This window comes from Nannospalax galili, unplaced genomic scaffold, assembly GCF_000622305.1.
Source record: "Nannospalax galili isolate Female #2095 unplaced genomic scaffold, S.galili_v1.0 scaffold490, whole genome shotgun sequence".
Taxonomy (NCBI): domain Eukaryota; kingdom Metazoa; phylum Chordata; class Mammalia; order Rodentia; family Spalacidae; genus Nannospalax; species Nannospalax galili.
Genome location: NW_008329666.1, coordinates 2,552,938 through 2,566,554, shown reverse-complemented (window position 1 = coordinate 2,566,554; position 13,617 = coordinate 2,552,938). Strand labels below are relative to the sequence as shown.

General features: G+C 39.2%; 1 protein-coding gene and 1 pseudogene across 1 annotated transcript in view; both read right to left on the bottom strand.

Annotated features, from left to right (window-relative positions):
- LOC115071695 overlaps positions 1–9,514 on the bottom strand; it is a 12,526-nt pseudogene extending 3,012 nt beyond the window's left edge.
- The window catches only part of March3 (membrane associated ring-CH-type finger 3), a 176,124-nt gene that overhangs the window by 145,055 nt on the left and 17,452 nt on the right, over positions 1–13,617 (bottom strand). The window lies entirely within an intron of this gene.

Genomic DNA, 13,617 nt, shown 5'->3' with positions numbered 1-13,617 from the left:
AATAAATAAATAAATAAATAAATAAATACAAATAAATAACCTATTCATCTTTCTAATTCCACTTTACTTCAAGTTGACTGGATACTTTATTTTTGGTTAAGATTATCCTCCCCAACCCCCAAATCTCTTCCCTCTTTCTCTCTTGAGAAATTCTGTTAGGTCAGCTATAATTCCTTTGTCTGTTTGTCACATTTAGGTGACCTAGGCTTGGAAGCCTAAGCTTGACTCTTGGGGAATTAGGTTGACTATAGTATCACTATCACTAAGAAATACATTTGGCAAATGATCATAAAAATAATCTGCTGATTTTCTCTCACAGGAAGAAGGAATTGAAGCACTTTGATTATAGAAACCACTGGAGGCTACAGGGTAGTCTAAGAGCAACTGAAGAAATATTAAGAGGGAAAAAGGAGTATTATCCTATTCTTCAAAACTCCCCTAGCTGGAATCATAAAACAACCTTTTCAAGAGTGAGAAATAATGTATCTCACAGCATGGGCAATCTTAGGTCTTGGTGGATTTTTTTTTCCCTTTAATTTCGTGTAGGTCACAGAATCAATTAGAAAACCCCAACCACAGGGGAAGGGAGGGATCGGTGAAATATAAATCAGCAGCATCTATGTGGCTTGTGTGTCAGCCTGTGAGCCCCATAACCTGGAGCCAACCAGGCCCATCTGCTGATCAGAAAGCAGCAAGTACTGACTTACAGTGGGCCAGACTTCTGCTCCGGGAGCTAAGAATAAAGTAAACCACACTTTGGCTTAGCACAGCTTGGAGACTGTGCCCCAGCTAGGAACAACAGTGAAATTGGAGAAGCTATACTCAATGGGCATTTGGCCTCTCGCCAACATGCTTGTTTCTTGACTTGGCTCTCAGCAAATGCCATGTAAACATTCAACATTTCATGGCTCAGGCTACACACAGAAGCCATCAGGTAAGAAATGATCACAAATGTACTTTCTCACATTGGGTAGAGCAGGCAGGGAGAAGGAGTGGAAGACAGTCCAGAACAGGGAAAGTGAGGGAAAGGGGCCCATGCAAATGCTTTAAAATCCAACCCAGGAGGGGGACAATTCAGATAATTTCTATGGATATCAACCTGAGAAAGTCATCTTTAAAAAAAATATTTAGTTTATTTTGTTTTACTTTATTGTCTTTTTGAGACAGGGTCTCCCTGTAGCCCCAGCTGGCCTGGAGCTCACTATGTAGACCAGGCTGGCTTTGAACTCAGAGAGATCCTCCTGCCTCTGCCTCCTGAGTGCTGGGATTAAAGGCATATGCCACCATGCCCGGCCTTATTTATTTTTATTTTATATATGAGTGTATTGCCTACAAGTGTATAAGTGTACCTGTGTTGTGCAATGCCTGAGATCAGAAGAGAGCACTGAATTCCCCTGGAACTGGAGTTATAGATGGTTGTTAGCCATCATGTGGATGCTGGGAATCGAGCCCCGGTCCTCTGCAAGAGCAGCCATTGCTCTTAACCACTGAGCCATCTCTCCAGCTCAAAAGTCATCTTTTTTTTTTTCAGGTGAGAAGAGGAAGTTTAATTTGACGCTAGCATCACTGACCCCACAAATAAAAGGAGTCAGACCCCTTGTTCAAGCTTTGGAGGGTTTTTATACTCATGTAGGGAAATGCAAACAAAAGACAAAACAGCACATAGGTGACAAGTAAGTAAAAAGGTAAATGACAGAAGTCTCTCCCTGTACCACTTCCTCCCTGTCAATCCCTAGGCCATGTCATAACAAATTGAGAGGCTATAAAGATTCTGGCATAAAGGAAAAAGCCCCCAAAGATCCACAGATACTACCTAACAAAGTCCTAAGTGATGGATTACAGAGAAAAACTGGCTTGGTGAGATGGTTCAGCAGGTAAAATCACTTGTCACCAAGCTTGACAACCCAGGTTTGAGCCCTGGATCCCACGTGAGAAGGAGAGAACTGACTCCCAAAAGTTGTCCACACATGTGCCATGGTGACCACACATATACATCCTATACACACAATAATACAACAGTAGAGTGAAAAAACTGTGATAGAGAAGTGGGGGAATATAGCACATGCCACAAGACAGGACAAAAGCATATATGCCCCAAATCCATGGGATCCTCAAAGGTCCCTCTCACAAGTCCCTCAAGGAGAGGCAGCATCCTGTGCTTTCTACATAACTGTTTTTCAGGTCTGCCTCCCAAATAATCCTTCAACGAATACTAAGACAGCAAAACAACAGGACTTTTCGTATTGATCCCAAAATACTGGCAGGTCTGTAAGCTGGGTAACAACATAAGATATTGTCAACTTCATAAGTGAAGTTTTCTGTATGAAACTGTGTTTTTTAATAATGAAATGGAGACCTTTTATAAAGGTTAAAACCTCATTTAATTTTATGTCTTATAGGGTTTATACTGAGTACAAAAATTTTAAACTGTAATAATTCAGCTATAAACCTAAAAATTTACAGCCAATTTTGAAAAAGATGCATCTTAGCTCAGAAAATTGTTATTGAATGTGTCAATGCTGTTGTAATGAAATGCTTCTTCTAAGTATGTGGTTATTAAATAAATAATTTTTTTAAAAAAGAAGTTCTTATTTAATGTAGATGCCGAAAACATGTCCTTTTTCTCTCTTTTCCCAGATGATAGACTTCTTTTTCTCTTATACAATGCCCATTTGTATGGCACATATGCCCCAACCAGCTTTTAGTAAGTCTGTTAGCGCCAGCCATCCCAGTATGGCTTCCTGGGCAGTCTGCTCCTTAGGCACATGGAGTATGTTGAAAGTCCTGAAGGACCTGCCTGTATCTTATACTTCTGAGTTTCATATTTCATGCTTTTTCTCCTAGCCTACTCTCTTCCTGACATTCAGATGTGGTCCACAGTGGTCTATTCCTGGGCATAAATGTACCTGACCTCCATGACAGTTACACCAGCCCATCTAGCAGTAACCCTCCAGCAAGGTTTCTCAGCTTATCCTGTTCTTAGTACTCTGGTATCTGGCCTCTTCAGGGTGGCCTCAAAGAAAGATCTCATTTTGAAACATGTTATTTGTTTCCATGTGGTCAACTACTTATAAATCACATAACTTATTTGTTCAACAAATATACTGGACATCTATTATTATAAGACTCCTAAAACTGAACAACAAATATGGCACTGTCATCCCTAGAGCACTCAGCTATTACTGGGGTTCAGTAACACTTCTTCGTGCTCAGATATTCTGCTTCCCCCATCAAAACCAAATCATGGAGAAACAAAGCAAAAGAGTAATAATACCTTAGCACATTAAGCTTCAGTTTTCAAAGGGTTGTTACATATATTTTAATATTTATAATCTTCAGTCAAATTCTCACTAGTGAATTGAAAGGGACCCTTAACATTATTTAAGCAACCTGGATTGTGCTATTTCCATCCCCCGCTTCTTTAGTATAACTCCTTCACCAATCTTCCTTTCTCTGTAGCTACAACAGAACATGTTTTCTAGACAAACCCCAACCCCCCACCATGCTTCTTTTCACACTCTGCTTCTTGTTGCTAGAAGAACTTTAGGGCCCAAAGCAACATGAGAGATCAGATCTAGACTGCAGAGTTCAGTGGATCTGAGGTGGTTAGGTGAATTGGTCACTGAGTGAGCTGACAGCAGATACAAAGGATCTCAGGTCCCTCAATGATCCTTGGACTCCCAGATAAACTTAATAGCCTCAAATCTCACACTGGAAGGAACAACAGAAGGGCTGAAGGAGACGCAGATGCAGCTGAAACGATTCACTCTATAGACCCACTAAAGCAAGCAAAGGTTCCCAGGGGTCTTTCAATATTTGATAAGGCAAGCAAACATTTGGTAATTCAGTTTTATTCTTGTCTTCTTACAATAATGGGTTAGAAAGACTATACTTCTTCTTGTTCAGATAGTGTAGTCAAAGTCTTCTGACCCTAATTATATATAGAACTGAACTTTACTGCTATTCATAAAATGCTACAACAACATGACTGATAAATCTAGATTACACTCACAAAACCTGTCTCTCTCCCATGGTACCATTACACATCTAGTCACTCAGGCCTAAAACTTTTGGGTTGTTATATATATATATTTCTTTTTAAATTATTTATCTATTTTTATTTAATGTGTATGAGTACTTTGCCTGCATGAATGTAAATATGCCATGTGTATGCAATGCCCACGAAGGTCAGAGAGTGGCCTCTGATCTTCTGGAACTAGAGTTATGGATTGTTGTTAGCCACCAGATGGGTGCTGGGAATTGAAGTCAGGTCTTCTGCAGAGCAGCCAGTGCTCTCAACCTCAGAGCTATCTCTCCAGCCCTCTTTCTATTTTTTTTTTTTTTGTCTTTTTGAGAAAGGGTCTCCCTGCAGCCCTAATTGGCCTGGAACACACTATGTAGACCAGGCTGGCCTTGAACTCACAGAGATCCGCCTGCCTCTGCCTCCCAAGTGCTGTAATTAAAGACATGCGCCACCACGCCTGGCATCCTCTTTCTATTCTTGATGCCACTCATTGCTAAGCCTTGTTTGTTCTGTTACATTGAAATAATTTCTCTTCATTACTGCTACTGTCACTTTACCAAAACCAAATCAAGCCTTATCTGAGCTACTGCAGGAAGCACATTGGCTGCTTTGCTTCAACCTCTGTCACTGTATAATATATTCTTACAGCAACCCACCATTGGAGTGTTCAGAAAAATGAAAACAAGTCATAGTGAAGTTGGTCCCGGCAAATATGTCATTGAGTGCTGGGCACAATGTATATAACATGAGGACAAGGGGGTGATCTGGATGTGCTAGAGCTGGTGATCTCACAGCACCACCACATTTTGAAAAGGCAAGAATAAATTCTTTTATACACAACTCAAGGAAGACAGCTGTAATCAGTTGGATGTAAGCCATTTAGAACACTACAGAATGGACGCTACACATGGCGACACATTCCAGAGGATTCAGAATGAGAAATGGGAAAATTGAGGATGAACTGAATAGACTTAATGAAGAATGACATGGCACAAGAGAGTTTAAAGAATGAAGCTGAGAAACGAACCCAGCAACCAGGAAGTTGTTAACTCTATCACAAGTGATGAAACCAGTTAAGAATTCCAGCCATACCACATGGCCTGTGAGAGGAAAGATCTTGCATTAGCTCAGCTCTAATGCCATTTGTCTGGTGTTTATCAGAAGACTAAGCAATAGAGATGAGAGTTATATTTAAATGTTTGTTTTCCAGTTCCTTCCTCACCAATTAAGCCTGGCCTACATACAACTGGCATAGTTTTGTGACTATGAATGGTGTACCTACATGTCCCTATTCTTGGTGGCTCTCTTACTGAAAAAAAAAGATGCTTGTTATATTCGTATGGGTGGAGAAACTTATAACACATACATATATATAATGTTTAAACAGAAGAGATGGGCACAGACATGAAAGCAATTTCACTATCACTATGGTTATCCAGGTCTGTTGTTTTCTGTAACGAATATAAAGATGTTAGTTATTTCAGTATTCCAGTGCTGCATCAGCACTAAAATGATCATATCAGAGAGGGAACTGGGTCAAGAAACCATTTTCTGGAGGCTGGACAACTTTACCTTCAGGTAAAACAGAATCACTGTAGGTGTTCAAAAGGTGGCTAGGCCCATTAACCTCCCTGTGGCATTTTTAGCCTGCATAGAATTCTATGACTACTTGTACCATTGTTGAGACTGGGTGAGCCCCTTTCTAAAACCCAGTTCATAAATCAGACATTACCAGGAGCTTAAGACAGAATCAACTTCCACTGGGCCAGTGCCTAGCTGTTGCTACAATGGAGTGCGCTGCAGAAACTGCCTGGAGGGAGCAATCGATAAGCATAGTAGAGAAGAGATCAGAACAATGACTGCCAGTCCCACGAGACTGAGCAACTCGGGAACAGAGATTCCGTCTTATTTATCTCTTTAGTCCCAAATCCTAGCAGGTGCCTAGCATTCACAAAACGCTTGTTGAATTGAATGGAGAATTGGAATAAAAGAAAAAAAAAAAAAAGTCCCAGAGGTGGCAGCTTGGTGAGTGGGGAAACTGGAAGAATAAGGATTTAGACATACTGGAGAAGTAAACAAGCCCTAGGAGCAGGAGAGTAGGAAAAAATGATAACTATTGACAAAAACGGATGGAGAATTAAATGTCAACAGAGGATCCTACAAAAACATTACATTTGTACACAGGTTTTCACAAATGTGTCATGCACACATTTACACACACGTGTGCCTATGAATGGTGGTAAATGCCAGTGGAGAATTCAAATTTAGTACAAAGATTAAGGGCAGAGGGCTCTTGGAGGTACCCGGGTTGGTTTTAGCCTTCCCTCCCAGGACAGGGGTGGTTGAGGGGAAGTGGGGCAGGCAGCTAGAAAGGCAAACTCCAACTGGAGGTGGCACACAATGGGGGAGGGGAAGCATGTCCACCAACAAGGTTCCCAACTGTTCCATAGAATCATCATGGATAAGCCCTCTTCATTGCTTTTAAAGGAGATCCCTTCAGTTCTACTTCCTAGTATAACCCCACATTTACCTGAGGACCCATCTGGATTTTATCATCTATATATAGTAGAGAATATCTGCTGTCTATAAATAGGTTTCAAAACAGCGCTGTGCCTTTTGCAGACATTAAAGCAGGAACAGTCCTAACACAGATCAATAATGTTTGCCCATTTCCCCATACTTCTCTGTTTATTTTTAGTCCCTACACAGAACCCAATAGTTGCAGGAAAGACTTTATATCACCTTCAGGAATACTACCAACTGATGACCAGGACAAAAAATTTTAATTTATTTTAATCTTGTCATTTCTTTTAAAAACAGTAATAAATTCAGACTCAGTAGGCATTTGTTCTACTACATTGTTACAGATTTAGGCCTTTGGGGAAGAGGATCATGAAGCTTATAAAATTCTATACTTATTTTAGTACTCTGTTTTCTTCCATCTGCCAATTTATCTAAGGTTCAGCTCCTTATCCCACAGGCAAAAAAATATGCGAATGCACATAAACCCAAAGAGAGAGAGCTTTGAGTTGCTCAGAAATAGGAAGGGCTATGACCCTCAGCTTTACCTCTCTTTACTAATACATCATTTAGGATCAGAGCTGCAAAACCCCAGTGAGAAGAGCCACAAAACTCAGTGATATAAAAGGTGTATTAGAAAAAGCAATAGATGCAAGTAATTAGGACCTGACTTTCTCTAGGGGAGCCTTATCATTTCCGTGTCCCAGGGAGTTCAGCATAAAGCTCGCATACAATTGGTGTCAGCTGATGTTGGTCAAGTGATAAACAAGTTTCATATAAACACAAATTATATTAATGAATATTTGTTGAATACTGGAGCTCTCCATAGTCTTGTCAACTTCAAGGGTGGGGGCTCTGAAAGACTTCTGTTCTTATATTTGCATCCTTGGCAACCAGACCCAAACTTGCAATTACACGTATGCTTTATTGAAAGATCAGTTTATGTCACTGTCTGACCCAGAGTAAGGCACCTAAACCCTCAGGACATCAATACCCTCTACAGGTGGGTTAAGTGGAGTGAATGTCAACAGCTATCACTACGAAATTCTGGGAGAAATTTTATTTCACAGAATATGTATATAATTTTTATAAGAAGATATATGTATACATATAATCTTTTATTGATTCAAAATAGTTGGTGATTGTTTCCTGCCCCTATAAGTTTAAGTACCTTTAGCCTAAGTCAGATCAGTAGTCTTCAAAATGATTGGATCATGAATCTCAACACTGAAAACCTTTGGAACATGCATGCCATGTTCATGTACGGATATGCATACTGTGCTAAAGATGAGAATTACAAATAAACAATACTTTAAAGTACTTATTTAACTATAGCTGAGTATAAAACCTTTTATCACATTAAATCATTATTTTATCAAGAGGAATGTGACTGAATGTGCTTTAATACATTTGAAAATCTGCATTTAATTTACTTGTGACATATCAATTTAGAAGTGTAGTTCTAAGTTTATAATATTTGAGTTTTAATGGTAATGATAGTTCTAAACAATAAAAAAATCACACATAAATTTTGTATTATCACAAAATTGGTTAACAAAATATGGGACACTTTATTTTTAATAAAAGAAAAATGAATATAACTTATCTGTAAGTTTGACAACTCTTAAAGATTTTTCAAGAAAATAATCAGGAAATCTCTGTGAGGTACAAAAGATTTTCATGGCCTGGCTTCAACTTGTCCTAACACAAGGACTTATAAGGCTTCTCACACAGCATACGAAAGCTTTGTTTTATAAAATTAACCTCAGTAGTAACACCCTACAATGTTCTGTTTTTGACATCTCGGCTGCACTAGCTGCTCAGTAGTGACACAGTGCACACGCTGATCTGTAACTTTACCCCTGGATCTTCCCAAAGAAGCAGCTGCTTCTTAAGAAGCAGTACTCAGTTTGTTTGTTTTTTCTTTTTTAAACATTTTTCATAGATGGTGAGGAAATCTTCTTCAGTGATGGCTCACCAAAAAGAAGCTCTTAGCATATTTCATCAGTGAGGCAAAAACTAGCAAGTACCATAAGTTAGTGCTAACATTTTCCACATGTCCCTTCACGCATGATCTATTCTCACACAGAACTTGCTTCTTCAGGATTTCAACACTGTCTTCTCTAATTCCTTCAGTAGCATTTTCTGACAAAGAAACTCATTTTAGATAATATTTTTCCAACATATTATCTTCTCTTGTTTTAGAAAAAGAAGAAGGAGGAAGGACAAGAAAGGAGGCAGAACAAATGTTGCCAAACGATGGGGACTTTCTCTGCTTTCGTGTGTAAATAAAAAAGCATCAAAGGAAGATTCAAGAACATCATTTAGTTTAACAAAATTTTACTAAGATTCATTGTAGAGGTTGAAGAGATGGCTCAGCAGTTAAGAGCACTGGCTGCTTTTGCACAGGACCTGGGTTTGGTTCCCAGCACCCACATGGCAGTTAACAATTGTCTGTAACTCTAGTTCTGTGTGAATCCAATCTCTCTTCTGGCTTCCATGGGTATTACATGATTGTGGTGGACTTACATACATGCAGGCATAATACTCATACACATAAAATAGAAAAATAAGGAAATAAATACAAATTTTAAAAAAAGGATTCATTGTAATGCTTTGGGGATGTAGCTTAGTGATAGGGCATGTGTTTAACATGCTCAAGGCCCAGGGCTTCATCCACAGCACCACCACTAATAAAATAGGAAAAAGAAAAAGAAAAAAGCCAAAAATTATTTCCTGAATGAAGCATTATATATTAAAAAAATCATCACTAAGAAAATTCTCAAAGTTCCTACTTCATTTGAACATGCTCATTCTTAATGATAGTAGATATAAATATATATTTCAGTCAATTATGTCAGTTTTGAGATGGGGGACGAACTTATAAAACATGGTTGGATTGTTATCTTTGGTTAATCATTGGACCAACAAGCAGCTTACCTTAGAAGGAATGTTCACCCACGTCTGCATTGCTTACTGCTGCATGCCTGCACGAACGGCAGTATCCTCAATTATATTTTGTATTTGTTTTTATTATTTGATAGAATTCTTTTAAAGCTGTTGTTGTTGGGTTTACAGTTGAAAATAACTAATAGTCTATGAATTAACTTAAGTGGGTCATATAAATCTAGTGGGGAATTCTGTAAACAATTGAGACCTGCATGTCAAGGGAAACATTCCCATAAAACACCTCTTCTACTTCACTTAACAGTATAGAGAAGGTTCAAATGCCAGTATGGAGGAAAGGGAGAGTCTTTTCTTTTGAGCAATCCCACTAAGCCATCCCTCCAGGCTCTTCATTGGCATTTAAAAGAAAACTCTTGGGTAATTTAATTAGTAAAATGTTGATTATGGCTGGAGAGATGGCTCATCAGCTAAGAGCACTGGCTATTCTTGAAGAAGACCCAGGTTTGGATCTCAGCACCCACATGGCAGCTAACAACTATAACTCCAGTACCAGGTGATCCAATGCCCTCTTCTGTCCTCCTCAGGCTCTGCATGACATGGGTGCACTTATACACATGCAGGCATAACACTCATACACATAAAAAAATAAAAAAAATAGAGAAGGTTCAAATGCCAATTCATATACATATATATATATATATAACTTAAAATTTTTATTATTTTGGGGGAATAAAAATGAATTGAGGGCCAGTGAGATGGCACAGTGGGTAAAGGCACTTGCCACCAAGTCTGATAATCTGAGTTTGATCTCTAGAGCCCACATAGTGGAAATAGATAACCTACAAGTTGTCCTCTGACCTCCACACACAAATTATGGCATGCACACTGCACATGCACACATGCACATACACACAAACACACTAAATAAATGTTAAATAAATGAAAATGAATTGAAGTGCCATTATTTTCTTTTTATACATCCAGAGGTTAACCTGCAAACTCTCCTCTGGAAACTTGAGTCTAGGTTATCTCTGATGCCATTTCCAACTCTCAAATTAAACAAAAAACAAACAAACAAACAAACAAAAACAATTGGCCCTGTGCTAGAAGGGCATTGGCACTCAATTTTTTGGCTGCTTAAAGAATTCCTGGGTAAGCTCTAAACATTTCTTTCTCTGTGGCTCCAGAGAAGCCCTCCCTTCAGAAGTCTCCTGAGGGTATTGGGTGAGTGACTCCTGAGGTGACTTAGAAGAGTGAATCTACTCTGGGAGTCTGGGTGAATCCACTCAGGGTTGGAAGAAGAGCTGGGTAATGTCAAGCAGACTATCTCAAAGGAAAGTCCATTCAGCACACACAAATTGCATTTGGAAGCCTGAACAGCTCCAAGTGGAGGGATGTGATGGGGGTCACATGTTCTCACAGCTGTTCTTCTGGACAGCTCTACTTTGTGTGGGAAGAAGAAATAAACTGCATTTTATTATGAGGAGAGTAAAAGTTTTCTAAATTTAGAGTCTTCATCACCTGGATTATTTGCTTGAACATGGCTTTCCACGTGTGCCAATCCTGGGGGCAGCAACCCAGAAGTCCAGTGTGGACTGCCACAGGCAGCAGTAACACAACCAAATGCTAGGGAGAAGCCAGACAACATGGTCACCAAGAAAGGACAGTTATACACATTTAGGAGAAATTATTTCTATAGCAGCTACATCTGGTTACCCACCACAACATTTCTTAAGATACTAGCACAGTAGTACAGTAGGTTTTAAAACAAAGACCAAGATCAAAAGATCCAGCATCTGCCTGGCAACATTTCCTCCATTAAGACTGACTTCTCTCTTGTCCTAGAGAACTCTCAGAAATTTGCAAGCATCTTGTTCCGTCAAGGGGTTAACTGCTCTCCTAACCAGCAGCCTTCACAAAAGCTATGTTTGTTGGAAAAGTGGAACATAATACAGCTGTACATAATACAGCTGCCTTTCAGGATTTCTTTGAAAAAGGTCTTCTTAACAAAAAGAAAAATGGTAAGAAAAAATCAAATCTAGGTTGATTTCTGTTATTTCAGAGATTCTATCAATATTGTTTATCCAAGGCTACAATAAGCAAATAATTAAGAAGCTGTATCTCTTTTAAAGCTAAAATACCCTGTCCATTAAGTTGTTAGAAAAGTGGTAAGATGGCACTCGTGACATTTCTGTTTGTACCTCTCTTACCTTGTAAATAGGTTTATAAGCACTGGTATTGTATTTCATACATAAAGGGACAGAAGCCACCAAGTCTTGAATCCTCACTGGGTTCCCGTTACATGTTTGCATATTGTATTCCCCCCTTTATCTTCCCACGAAACCAAATCCTTCCACATACCACCAACTCCACCCACGCCACTAAATCAAAAGGTCGCTAGGTCTGGCTTCTTCTGGCATTGAATTTTGAAACATACTGGCTATTCTTGCTTAAATTTTGTGATCACACACATTTAATTGGGCTCTCCAATGCAACACTGGTGAAATAAAGAGCCCAAATGGCAATTTAAGCAACTAGCCAGTAACCCACTTAGTATTGCCCTTACAATTAACTCACTTAACAAGATACCAATTTTACAGCTTTCTAACTACAAAAAGGAAGTCAACAAATAGGCTAAAGAGATGATGTTAACACCAGAACAAGTCCATAGAAACGATTCCAATTTTTGTTCCTTTCCCAGAAAGAAAGCATCAGGCCTGGAAATGAGTCTGGTGATTTTCTACATCACCTGCAGTCAGAGGCAGAGGCAGAGGCAGGGCCAGGTGTCAGAGTTCTGACTGGGGTCAAAGCACAATAGGAGACCTAATCATCTAGTTATTTACACCAACTTTAAACAGAAATTCCGTAACAGAATCTGAAAACAGGCAACCAATCTTGTAAGATGGAAAGGGGTTGTACAAGGCACATAAAGATTTAAATATTTATTAGCTATTTATACATTCTTGAAATGAGAAAGAGGAGCCAAAATCTAAACTTCCATTTCAAAGCAAAAATGTCTTTCAGACACTCCTAGATCTTTTCCAGGAGGTTTCCAACAACCTCTGTCGGGTCATGTTCTGAGACAGAGGCCTATCCAGTGAACTAAGCTTAGAGCTCACAGTCCCGTTGCTCTATGGTGGCCGACAACAGGCACACAAAGAGGACCAGGACCAATAGTAGCATCAATTGTCATACTGCCTGTGTTTTCTCCAATCAGAACCCAGCTGACCTCTTACTGCCAATCGGAAGCAACTTGCAGAATTTTCATTCTGAATGGATACCTGTGAGGACTGTACTTCCCAACTTTTCCCCAACAGTCTCTCCCTGGATCAGGCATGAAGCTCTGGATTCTTTTATAAGTTGCCGGAAGGAATATAGACTAACAATACTGTCAAAAATTTAATGGCTCTTAAAAAGAGAGGGCATGCTAGAGTCATGGCTTAGTGGTTAACAGAGCATATGGCTTTGCTCTTCCAGAGAGCCTAAGTTCAGTTCCCAGCACCCATATCAGATGGTTCACAACTGCCTGTAACTCCAACTCCAGGGGATCCAATGTCTCTGGCCTCTGCAGGTAGCTGTAGTCACATGCACATATCCCCTACAGACATATACATATACCTTTAAAATTTTAAAAAAATATTTAAAAAGTACTTTTTGTCACTACAAATATTATTATTCAGTCTCAAAAGGGGAAAAAAGTCTCATGTACATTATAACACACATGAGCAATGTGCACATTATACTAAGTTAAATAAATCAGGCACACAAAAAGACAAATACCATATGATTTCACTTAAAATGAGCTGGAGTAGTCAAAAATCATAGAGTCAAAAAACAAAGAAAGGAAGAAAGAAAAGATAAAAGGGAGAGTATTGGTTGTTAGGGGGTAGGAGAGGATAGCACGTTTCTGTTAAATGGGCACAGATTTTCAGTTTTACAAGATAAAAGTTCTGGAGATGGATAGTGGCAATGGTCGCACATTATAAATGTATTTAGTATCATTGAACTCCATGCTTTAAAACAGTGAAGATGGTAAATTTTATGTCATGTTTATATTTTAGTACCATTAAAAAAATAATAAATTGGCCGGGAGTGGTGGCGCACGCCTTTAATCCCATGATCGGGAGGCAGAGGCAGACAGATCTCTGTGAGTTCAAGGCCAGCCT